This window comes from Planococcus citri, chromosome 5 (assembly GCF_950023065.1).
Source record: "Planococcus citri chromosome 5, ihPlaCitr1.1, whole genome shotgun sequence".
Lineage (NCBI taxonomy): Eukaryota > Metazoa > Arthropoda > Insecta > Hemiptera > Pseudococcidae > Planococcus > Planococcus citri.
The window spans coordinates 43,306,598-43,319,577 of NC_088681.1; the positions used below are offsets into that span (position 1 = coordinate 43,306,598).

Sequence of the window (12,980 nt, forward strand, 5' to 3'; positions counted from 1 at the left end):
AAAGGACAAAGCAAAGGAAAATGTCAGTAAGAGCGCCGATGATTTTCCGACTGGACTCCGATTCACGACACATATCGTATGATTATTAATTATTATATTACTAACATGTACTCGTTTAGAAGTAACCCCCTATACATATAATTATGTAATTAAGTGTCGTGTAATTCGAATTTTAATCTGATTCGTAATAAATTTTTTACATTTTAAATTTCTTCATTATTATTTTTTTTTCAAATTTCGCGTTTTTATAATGAAATGTTCAATGGGACATTGATTGTGAAGTACTTCGATAAATATGCAGGTAGATAAATCTATTTTTGATAAGAGTGAAAACAGAATCAATCAATAGTGAGATACTCGAAATGGAATAGATTCGTAATAAGACTGCAATTGAAAAGATTAAAATTTTCAAAAGTACTTGAATGAACTAAAAACTTCGACTCCTTGAAATAATTTTTTAAAAATCTCAACATAAAACTTGAATATTCTCGAACTTTTTTTTCTAAATGAATTAATGATGACTATCGACTCTTTTGAATTGGATCACAAATAACCAAAAAAGGTTTTATCACCTCGACAGAAATTTTGGCTCTATTAGGTATGTTTACTCATTCTGAAATTACTCTCTAAATTTGAAACAGTCAAATTTCACTGCTTAGCAGTCACGACATTTTGCCTTCTTAAAAGCAGTGGTTTTTTACTGCAAAACAGTGAAAAATCTACTGAATTAGTCAGTAACATTTTGACTGACCAATTCAGTAGATTTTCTACTGTTTTGCAGTAAAAAGCCACTGCTTTTAAGAAGGCAAAATGTCGTGACTGCTAAGCAGTGAAATTTGACTGTTTCAAATTTAGAGAGTATGTCCAAAATTAGACAAATTAGAATTTTGAAAAGGTTGCGACAAAAAAATAACCAACAGTGAATCCAAACACATTCATTCAATTTTCCGCATCTGGAAAATTTGGAAAAAATATACTAAAAAATTGCTTAACCCTGATTGAATTGGTTACAAAACTCTATGGATTTTCAGGTTCGAAAAGTAAGTACGACCTTTTTATCAAGTCGGTATAAGAAAATAAATATCATACCTTTTTGCCAACATTTGAAAAAAGTTTCATTCAATTTTAAAGAAAATATGAAATCTTTCGAATTTTTTCAACAATTTTAGCTGATATGACGTTAGAAGTTTTTTTTTCAGATTTTTAAGCAAGTAAGTATAATTATGCCAAAAGTACGTCCAAAAAACACAGTTTATCACGCATCAAACATTGGTGCAAAAAAAAATCTGTTTTTTCATTTTCATATTTTCCTATGTAGGTACGTTAAATTAAGGGGGAATTTTGGGTAAAAATGCTGACAGATTTTTAAATCTTGAGGTATTTTCATACTACTCAACAAATTTTCAACTTCAACTTCCACCTCCTCGAGTCTCCTTTGATGTTTTGCGTAAAATTACTCTTATATCTAACACAATGAACCCAAAATTTTTGAGCTTGAGTTTCAAGCCAAAATAATGCGAAAAATGGGTTCACTTCCAGCTCTCTCTTCCAATGCAAGTTTCATGATTTCGGAACAGACGATTTATGAGTTTTTCAATTCGAGTAGAATTTTTGACTCATGAAAAAATTCGCTTTCCAATCTCTCAACTCGGATTTTCGTGATTCACCTTCCTTAGTTGATTCGCAATTACTAAGTTGAGACAGGATTTGACACAGATGTTGATTATCGAATATAGATCAAATGATGGACGGTAAAGATTCCTCTCTCGACTCCCCCCCCCCACATATTTGGAACATTTTGTCAGTACAGTCAAACTTGGATAAGTGGAACCCATGTAACTGGAAAACCTCTATAAGTGGAATAAAATTCGTTTCCCTAGCACTTCCCTATGTAAACCCATGTTAAAGTCACCTCTTTAAATGGAAACAGAACCTATGTAAGTGGAATTTTGTTTTGAGTAGCAGAACTTCTGGAACTGAAATGTTGCTTTCGTTTTACCTCTATAAGTGAAATTCTTTTCCTTCTTACCTCTATAACTGAAACATTTATCATAACAGCACCTACAGAAGTGGAATTTGTTCCAGTTAACGAGGTAAGAAGGAGAGGAATTTCACTTATAGAGGTAAAACGAAAGCAACATTTCAGTTCCAGAGGTCCTGCTACTCAGAATAAAATTCCACTTATATAAGACTTTAACATAGGTTTAGATGGGGAAGTGGTAGGGAAACGAAAACCTCCATAACTGGAATTCCAATTTGTTCAACCTCTATAAGTGAAACCTACTTTAGTGGAAAACCTATGTAAGTGGAAAAAAATCCGTTTCCCTTGCGATTCCACTTATCCAGGTTTGACTTATGACTTAAGTACAACAACTACTACATACGTAGTTTATGATCGATCCAAGAAGTTACCTATAGTTATTAAACCACACATGCTACACATTTTATAGTTGAATTTCAAATACACATCTAACATTTTTTCTGACATTTTAACATGCAGATTAAGTAGCTAGGTACATAAATTTCTCATTTCCAGGAATATTTCTCAATGTTTGGATCCTCGCTGTATAAAATCTTCATTAAAATACTAAGTAGCATAAATAAAATGAGAAAGAAAGACGTAATTGGCAATCGAACTTGTACCTACGAGTATAGGTAGGTAGGTACATTACATACTACATAGGTAGTACATAGTACAGCAGGCGCTCAGCATGTACGTGATCATAAATATTTGCGCATTTGATTATAAAAATAATGACGTACAAACCTACATTGCTACTATTTCCGATGAATTTTCGTATTCAAAAGCAATATTCAGCGTACAAGATTGATACCCTTGAGACGCCTCCTTTTAATCTGGCAAGTGAGATTTTCCTATATATATCAGTGATATCCCGAATGAAAATCACAAATCATAATAATATAAACGCACTGTGTCGTATAATCTCGTAACTAGTGTGCATTTTTCGTGTACCTATCTCAAACGTAATTTGTTTTAGACGTTTCAACTTGACAATAATTATGAATTTTTACAAAATATTTTTCTTCGTTTTCGCCGCGTTGATGATGTTTACGCAGATGACCTCGGCCAAATGTCTTCATAATGGAAAGAAATGCAAAGCTAATGGCAGCTTGGGCAACTGCTGCTCTGGATACTGTTTTCAACTCATCGGACACAAGGAAGGAAAATGCCAAAATCGCTGATCATCTACGATCGAGCAATATTTATACCATGGATACCTTACCGATGTGATTTAGAATGTTTTCGTGTTTAGGTACTTACTATAATATTATTTATTAACTTCAGTCTTTTTGTTTTTTGTATTTTGTTCATTTCATTATCTAATTTTATACTTAGGAGGTAATATATTTTTTATGCTTTAAAATACCTATCGTTTCTTTTTTCTGCTATGCATTATACCCGTGATTCTAATTTAATGTGTATTGTGTAATATACACATTTCAAAATGGTCTTATGAGGTTGTTATAATTTCAAAGTAAATTAACGGCGAGAAAAAATTCATCGCACAAACAACACGTACCTTCCTAGGTACATGACATATTGGTACCGATTTTTTTCTTCGAAATACTTAAATGACAAGTAAGTATCAAATGATGAATGGAAGGCTGCATGATTTTTCAAACAGTGTTTCGTCTTTTCAAGATTTGCCATTCTGAATTGAATTTTTTTAAATGAAATTTTAAAAAGATGAAAAAAATATTGAATCAATCTGACGAGATTTTGAATTTGATGAAATCCTAAAATCATGTATAAAGCTCGAGCGAACCTCGAAAAAAAAGGAACTCCATAGGGAGATTCAGCATCTCAAACTGTACCGATTGAGTGCTAAGGCTAAAAAAAATCGATTTTGGTGCATTTGACTTTTTTAAAAAAACATGAATTTTTAGCTAAAATGACCCTTCTTTGAGACATTATGGCTCAGCCCCCTGGATGGTATCGCGGTGGGCAACAATTTTTGGGGGTGGTTTAAACTCAAAAGGAACCACATAATTATGTATATTTCAAAAAATTTCTAGACCTACATTGTTTTTTGACCCGCCTCAGTGCACATTTTATAACTGAATTTTAAATTACAATTATTTTTTTCTGAAATTTTAACATGCAGATTAAGTAAGGTAGGTGTAGGTAGCTAGGTACATAGATGTACATAAATTTCTCATTTCCAGGAATATTTCTCTCTGTTTGGATCCTCGCTGCGTAAGATCTTCATTAAAATACAAAGTACCTACCATAAATAAAATAAGAAAGAAAGACATACCTAATTAATTGGCAATCGAACTCGTACCTACAAGTATGCATTACATAGTTGTATCTGTACCCTTGGGAAACCTTCTTTTAGTGAGATTTTCGTAGGTATATATACCTGTGATATCCCGTATAATTACAAAATCATAATAATACCTTCATACAAACGAATTGTGCCGTATAATCGCGTAACCAATGTGCATTTTTCGTGTATCTCATAGGTGCTCGTATTTGTTTTCGACGTATCATTCAACTTTACAATATGAATTTTTACAAAATATTTTTCCTCACGACAGCCAAATGTCTGAGTAATGGAAATACGTATAAGACTGATGGCAGCATAGGCAACTGCTGCTCTGGAAATTGTGCTAAGGACAAAACCGATCCCGGAAAAGACTTTGGAATATGTTCAAACCAGCATTAGAATGCTTTCGTACCTTAATTTATAGGTAATATATTTTTCATGCTTTAAAATACCTATCGTTTCTTTCTTCTGCTATACATTTTGCACATGATTGTTTCAAAACGGTCTTATAATTCATCGCACAAACAACAGGTACGTAGCTACCCAGATACATGACATTGATATCGATTTTTTTTTCTTCGAAATACTTAAATCACAAGTATCAAATGGTGAATGGAATGCTTCACTGTAAGTTGTTTTTAAAAATTTTAGACACAATTTACAAATTTTAGAGTTGTGAGTTCATCATTGAACATTCAAAATTGCCAATTTTCGCCAACTTTTGTCAACTTCCAAAATGTCCAAGGAAGGGGAGGGAGTAGCACCCTATGGTCGCTCCCCCCCCCCCCCGAGGTTACTTACTCGCAGCTTTGCAAAAAAAATTATTGAGTTAGAAAAACACCTTATACGAGGAATGGAGATTTGAAATATCAAAGTCAAAAATGTTTGTCTACGTATTGAAGACACATCATCATCTTTTTTTTCTCGAAAATGTGCAAGTGTAGTTTCCACACCTAACGTACAATCTGTTACCCCAAAAATTAAGTATAAAAAGTTTTGCAATACAAAGAGATTTAAAGAATACGTTTCAAAATATGAATATATTGAGAAGTAATGAAATCACCACTAAATTACATACTACATATGTACATCGCGAGAATGCAGATAATCGCAATAAAAATTAAAATGAAAAAATATTTTTTAACGCGAATGTACCAAACTGGAATTTTAACCTATCTGTTTTCTTGCAGGTTGAATATTTGCTGATTTTTCTACGCAAACTCCAGCAGTCCATTCTGGTTCCTTGTGGCAGCGCCCGGAACAGCAATTTCCTTGTCTGTTACTGGGTTTACAATCGTTTCCAGTAAGGATGCATTTTGAGGCCACAGATTGCATCGTGACCAAGATGACTGCGCAAACGAACAAAAATATTTTGTAGAAATCCATCATAAGATACGAGTACTTTCTCGAGAAAATTTATAAAAAGGATCGAATATGAATTGAGTATGAACTTGACCGTTGACAAAATGCACTGATGATTTTATGAACCTGAATGAAGTTATAATATAAATACTGACAATTTTATTTGTTTGGATTGATAGAATTCCAGGATTATATTGATCGGTGCAAAAGTGTACAGAAATCACGTACCTACAATAAAATATTACATCTGTCATAAACATGGAAGAGCTGATATGCGGAAAATATGATTAAGATCAAAAATCGATTTCCGAATGATGTGAACGTGAGAAGAGCGAAGTATGCTAAGTGCAGTTTTAATTGGAACAAATTTTTTCAGCGTAATGTATGTAATTATTGTAATGTACTTCACACGTGCATATGAAGAGTGATATTCCAAAACTCGCTTGGTCCATTTTCACAACTTTTCAGGAGAGAGGAAAAACAGTTTCCCTTTAAACGGGTAAATTGGCTTTTTAGGCGAGTTTAGCACTTTATTTGGGTGGATTTATGATGTAGGAGTGTAGGTATACATTTCATCCACTAAAAACTGCTGAAAAAAATTTCAATAAAAATGGACAAAGCGCGTTTTGGAACATTATTTTTTTTTAAATTTTTAGTGAATTGGCTATTTAAGTGAGTTTAACACCTCATTTTGGTAGGTTGATGATGTAGGAATGTGAGTTAATACTTCATCTACCAGGTCCCACTGAAAATCCAACTTTGATAAAAATGGACAAAGCGAGTTTTGGAATATCACTCTTCAATATGTATAATAATAGTTAGGTAACATAATTTTTTCAATTTCGTGAAATCATCAATGCATTTTTTTCAAAATTGTACGTCTTTGAAGTTGGAGTAACTGAATTCTAATTCAGATCGCTTCCGTTATTTATGTGGAAAACTAGAAGTCCAAAAATTTTCTCATGTTTATTTCAGTGAGCTTTCGAAACAATTTTTTTTGGTTCAAACACATCAAAATTTTCTTGAAGGACATGAAAATCGTACTTAGTAGGTATCTCAGAAAATAAGTTTAACAACACGAGACAAAACTATTTTAGGAAATTTATGCACTCCAAGATTTTTGAAAATATGTAGTAAAAATTCGCCTGATCTTGAGACTAATGAGAAAGTGTCCAAATCGATACGAACATATATCATCCAAGCAATGCTACATCGAAAGGGCATGCAAGAATACATCACCAGCAAAAATTTCAGATGCTGAAGTACATTTTGGGGATTTTGATGAATTTTTGAAAAAATTGAAGGATCAAAAATATCAAAAAATGACAATTTTACCAAATTGACTTGGAAATCTGAAATTTAGTAAGTATTTGCCCTATTTTCAATTTCCTAAATCGATTAGAAAATGGTTTCAGCCCATTTTGAGCAACTTTGAACTTTCCAGCAGATCTTGTTTCTATACACAATTAACGAAGTCGGAAAGGCAAAATTTACTACATTATAATATGTACATACGTTTGTTTCAACATTCAGAGTCAATTGGGTGTTCTTTTGAGTCGTTTTAGCAACCCGATGGGAGTCAAGGAAACTGCTGTACCGGGTAGTGCCACAAGCAACCAGGATGGGCTGCTGGATATTGCAGATGAGTGATAAAATCTTCAAGTTGCAAAAAAACATATTAAAATTTCAGTTTGGTACATTCACGTAAATAATATTTTGCTATTTTTATACTTTATTCGATAAATAATACGGATTCTTGATGTGGAATTTCATTACTTCTCAATAAATTCATATTTTAAAACGTATTCTTTCAATCTCTTTATTCAGAACTTTTTATTGCTTAATTTTTGTGGTAGCAAATACGAGTACGTAAGTGTGGATTGTACGTTTGGATATTTTCGAGAAAAAAAATGATGATTTTTTGCATTGATGATTTTATGAACATGAAAAAATGATGTTACATATTCTGAAATTTTTATTTTTTTAAATTCATGGAATTCTCGGATTATTTTGATTGATGTTAGCGGTGTAGATATCGTGTGCACGAAATTAGGTTCACATTATTAAGGAAACGTTGCTCTACTGTAAGAAAAAACACACACTTTTGATACATAATTTTTCTTAATATTTGAATTTTTTTCATTTTCTTCAATTTTTTTTGAAAATTGCAAAAGTTGACTCACGTAGTACATACCTACAAAATACATTACGCTTGGCATATACTAATTCGAATTTCTCACGTTCACATCATTAAGCAATGATTTTTGATCGTGATCATCTCTCCGCAAAGTATCAGCTCTTCCGTGTTCATGACAAATGCAATATTTTATTGTAGGTACGTGATTTCTGTGCACTTTTGACACCGATCAATATAATCCGGGAATTCCTTCAATCCAAACAAATAAAATTGTCAGCATATTATAACTTCATTTCCAGTTCATAAAATCATCAGTTTGAGTACATTTTGTCAACGGTCAAAGTTCGTACTTAATTCATTATTCTATCCTTTCGTCAATTTTTTTGAGTAGTACCTACTCGTACATTTTAGTATCTATCTTATGATGGATTTCTACATACAAAATATTTTTGTTCGTTTGCGCTGTCATCTTTGTCACTATGCAATCAGTGGCCTCAAAATCATGCATCCCTACTGGAAAAGATTGTAAGATACATGAAACTTGCTGTAGCTCGTACTGCCAGCACCGACCAGGAAAGGTTATTGGATTTTGCAAACAAAAGTGATCAAATATTCAACTTGCAAGAATACAGGTTAAAATTCTAGTTTGGCACATTCACGTAAATAATATTTTTCTATTTTAATTTTTGTTCGATTGATTATCTGGATTCACGATGTATAATGTAGTAATTTAGTGGTATTTCATTACTTCTCAATAAGTCAATATATTCATCTAAGTATTTCGAAACGTATTCTTTCAATCTCTTTGTACAAAACTTTTTGATGCTTAATATTTAGAGCAGCAGATAATAGGTTGATGTGAAACCTCCACTTGCACATTTTCGAGAAAAAATTATGATTATTTGTAAGTATCTTTAAATTGTTCAAATTTTTTCAAATGCAGACAAACATTTTTGACTTTGATATTTCAAATTTCCGTTCTTAGCACATTTTTTTTTTTTTTTTGTCAACTCTATCCAACCAAGTATTCAGTCGCATATGCTTATTGGTCTCTAGGTACGTCTACGTATCTTCTGCAATCCATGACTATCTTTAAAAATTCCGTGGAAAGTCGAAACTGCTCCTACGTTGTTATTGAAATAAATCAAAAAATTATGGTAAGTACCTACCACTGCTCTACATTTTTGAATCTAAACTACTTCAGTACACTTTCTTCTTCATAATACCTTTTACCATAAACTTCGTCTTAATGATTTAAACTAATGACAATTTCTTCTTCGAAGCATAAACTCGATAATTACTCAAAAATCCTTGACCAATTCCCAAAATTACGAAAATTCTTGTATATATACTTTCGTTTCATGGCTTCAAAAATATCACAATTTGTTCGACTTTCAACTCAAACAGTTCGTCAAGTGAAAAAAAAAATCCTTTTCGAAAATTCAACTCTTTCTGTGCGTTTACCGAGTTTCGTCGCTATGAATTTTTACAAAGTCTTTTTATTCGTTTTTGCCGCCATCGTGGCTTTGATGCCGTCGATGGCATCTGCTGAATGTCTTGCAGCAGGAGCCACCTGCAAGGCGGATGCTTCGATGGGAAACTGCTGTTCCGGAATGTGCCTTCAAGATATAAAGGAGACAACTGGAAAATGCAAATAAAACGTGCAAATTCAATTTTGAAGCGATACAAAAACATAAGATTCGTATGGACCGACTGGTAAATTCGCGCAGTTTCAAATTTTACGCATACAAAAAGTACATAGGTACCTACTTATCATTATGTACAATGTTTGTATCAAGCACATTTTTTACTTCTCCATAATATCAAACAATGATTGCACTTATAATTTTTATTCTGAATACAGAACAATTACATAATTTTGCTTTCTACATTACTTTTTTTTTCTTCTTCTAAATGTAGATATAGTTTCATAATCTTTGAAGGAAAAATACGATCATCACATTTTCTTCTCAAGTCTTCATCGAATCGATAGATATAGGTAAGTAAGTATTTTCAATCAATGTTCTGAAAATCCATCATTTAAATGATTAAGTGAAATTAATGTTTTCATCAATTGGGAACATGACGGATTCATTAGTAGGTTAGATAGGCGAATCTTTCTAAAATGAAATATTCATAAAACAAACACAAGTGCCTTCGTAGGCTCGCGTTGTTGAAGATTCGTCGTATAAATCCTTCAAAATTTGCTCATAATCGATAATAGCCTAACCACATCTACTAATTGAGAATTAATACTGAAATAATTCAACTTTTGTCAGACAACTTTCCTCACGCATTTCTTGATTCAGTGATTTTCAGTTGATTCCCATAACCGCCGAGTGTTTAAATTACATTAGAAAGATCCCTAACATCATTAAAGTTTATTGTTCATTGGGAAAAACTAAAAACAATAGCAATTTGAATGGGAAATTAAGAAAATCACTCAAAATTGCAACAATGTCACTCTCTTATCACGTTATCACAGCAGGCGATCGGAAGTCTTGTCATTCAGAGATTTGAATGTGTGGATGCTCTGACAGGCATTCAAATCATCAAATACAGATTTGATCGAAATATTTGACAAATCAGATTTGTCAAACATATTGGACTGTCTGGACGCAGCTTAACCCCAAATTGTCAGTTGCTGAAATTGATATTTCAGCCTTCCAGGGCAATTTTTCGATTTTCACATTGCAATTTTGAAAAAATCGAAAAATCGCCCTAGAAGGCAGAAATATCAATTTCAGCAACTGAAAATTTCGCCGTGGGCTAGTTTTATCATAAATGCCCAAATGGAAGGTTTCGGAATGCGATTTCCGCCGACTATTTTTAGCCAATTTTTCAAAATTGGCATGTGAAAATCGAGAAATCGCCCTGGATGGCTGAAATATCAACTTCAGGAGCTGAAAATTTCACCGTGGACTAGTCTCATCATATGTATTAAAATGCCCAAATAATATGGCAGGTTTCAGTATGCGACCTCCGCCGACTATTTTTGGCCAATTTTTCAAAATTGGCATGTGAAAATCGAAAAATCGCCCAGGATTGCTGAAATATCAACTTCAGCAGCTGAAAATTTCACCGTGGGATGGTCTCATTATATGTATTAAAATATTAAAATAATATTGAAGGTTTCGGTATGCGACCTGCGCCGACTATTTTCGCTCAGTTTTTCAAAATTGCTATAATGTGAGAATCGAAAAATCGCTCTGAAAAATCGAAATATCAACTTCAGCAGCTGAAAATTTCGTGGTAGACTATGTTCAATGTCCTCTATCCAATGGTGCAAGAATCATTAAAATCGGTACATGTCACCTGTGGCACCTCCCTTGTCAGACATTTAACAGGGTGTCCACTCATTTCTGGAAATGATTTTCCCTGACTTTTCCAGGTTTTCCAGACCAATTTTTCCATTTTTCCAGACCATTTTTTTCAATTTTCTAGGCTCACTCCATACTTTAATTTAAAAAGATTTTTTTTTGGGGGGGGGGTAATTTTTTTTCATAAGCTTCTCTTCGAACTGGATACTTCTTCGGATATAAAAAAACAGCTCAACTTTGATTATTAACTTTTCTAATTAAAAATAAATAAAACATGCATCAAGTTTGGCCAATTGATATAATACATACGTATTCATATACTAGGTAACTTATGATTTTTTTTTTTTTTTGATTTTTGAAGGCCTCAAAATGTGAAATTTGTTCATTTCAAAACGAGAGACAAATTTGTCCCGAGCGAAGCGAGGGCGAGAACTTTCGAAAATTTCCATTTCAAGATGCCTGAAAACGAGTTTTTTTTTTGAATGCGAAGAGTGTTTATTTTTTCATTTTTTAAATTTTAATATTGAAATGGATGTTTTTTTGAAGGAAGTTTACTCTTGAAAAAGAAAAGAGAACAGGTTCGAGCGAAGCGAGGGCGGAAGCTTCTGAGTATTTGAGTTTCGAGAGGCATAAAAACGAGGTTTTTTCATGTGAGGACGAGTAGCTTTCTTTTGACTTTTAAAATTTTAGAATATTTGAAAGAAAACAGAACAGGCCCAAGCGAGGGTGAAAGCTCTTGTAAATTTGTATGTATTTTGAGATTCTTAAAAACAATGTTTTCTTCGTGATGAGTTCATTTTTTGGCATAAAAACTTGATTTTTATACCTAATCTAGAAATTTTCATGTTGTCTCTGAAAAAGAAAAGAAAACAAGCCCGAGCGAAGCGAGGGCAAAAGCTTTTGAAAATTTGCGTTTCGAGAAGTAAAAAACAGTGTTTCCTCTCATCACAGGTCCTTATTCAAAATTTTCAATTGATCGTTTTTTCAAAATTCCAGGGATTTTGCGTGAAAATTACGAAATTCCCTGACTTCTCCCGGACTTTTCCAGACCGACCAAATTCCCTGACTTTTCCAGGTTTTCCAGGTTTTCCAGACCTGTGGACACCCTGTTTAAACTTGTTACAAAATCATCTCTAAAGTTGGTACCAACTTAATGAGAGATAGTCACTTGTAATAACACAGAATTTTGAAAAAATGGTTGTTAAAACTAACGCAAATAAAACACTACAGGACAAACAAGAAAAGAAGTACATATTTGTAAGTATACTTATAATATAGCCATAGCCATCATAAAATGCAAAATCGTATATAATGTTAATTCAAATAAAAAAAATAAGAGTACAATTTTACATTGCGCAGCAAAAACTCATTCCGATTAAAATTCCACTTAGCATACTTCGCATTTCTCACGCTCACATCATTAAGCTACCGATTTCTGATCTAAATCATCTCTCCACATATCAGCTCTTCCATGTTTAAGTGTGACAATTGAGGAGTCGGCCTGCAAAGTGACCTAACTGCAAAAAATTGATTTCAGGATAAATGAGAAAAACGTGTCCTAGGAAAATGAAGTCACATTTTCGAAATCCGTTTTCGGGAATCGAAAGGGTCAACCTTCACTCACCTAATCACCTTTTCGTTTCTGAAAAATATGAACACGGGTTCGCTACAGGGTGCAACGAAAATGAAAAATGCTGCAGTTAGGTCACTTTGCAGGCCGCACATACGTTTTTTTTTGTTTTTTAGTGATACGTACGCAATTTTCTCCGATTTTTCATTGCGTATGTTATTTTTTATGGAAGCAAAGATTTATTCATTCATTCAAGATTTTTTATGTACAGGAAGCTGGGTAGCAAAAACTGGAGCTGT

The 12,980-nt window shown here is 33.0% G+C and overlaps 2 long non-coding RNA genes across 2 annotated transcripts in view; one reads left to right on the forward strand and one right to left on the reverse strand.

Annotated features, from left to right (window-relative positions):
- Window positions 1–12,980, reverse strand: part of LOC135847337 (uncharacterized) — a 110,599-nt gene that overhangs the window by 51,311 nt on the left and 46,308 nt on the right. The gene's annotated exons all lie outside the window — the stretch shown is intronic.
- LOC135848506 (uncharacterized) lies at window positions 1,156–9,680 on the forward strand. The gene is made up of 3 exons (XR_010559376.1): window positions 1,156–4,716; window positions 5,483–5,735; window positions 5,834–9,680. It is a non-coding gene; the product is annotated as an uncharacterized LOC135848506 (long non-coding RNA).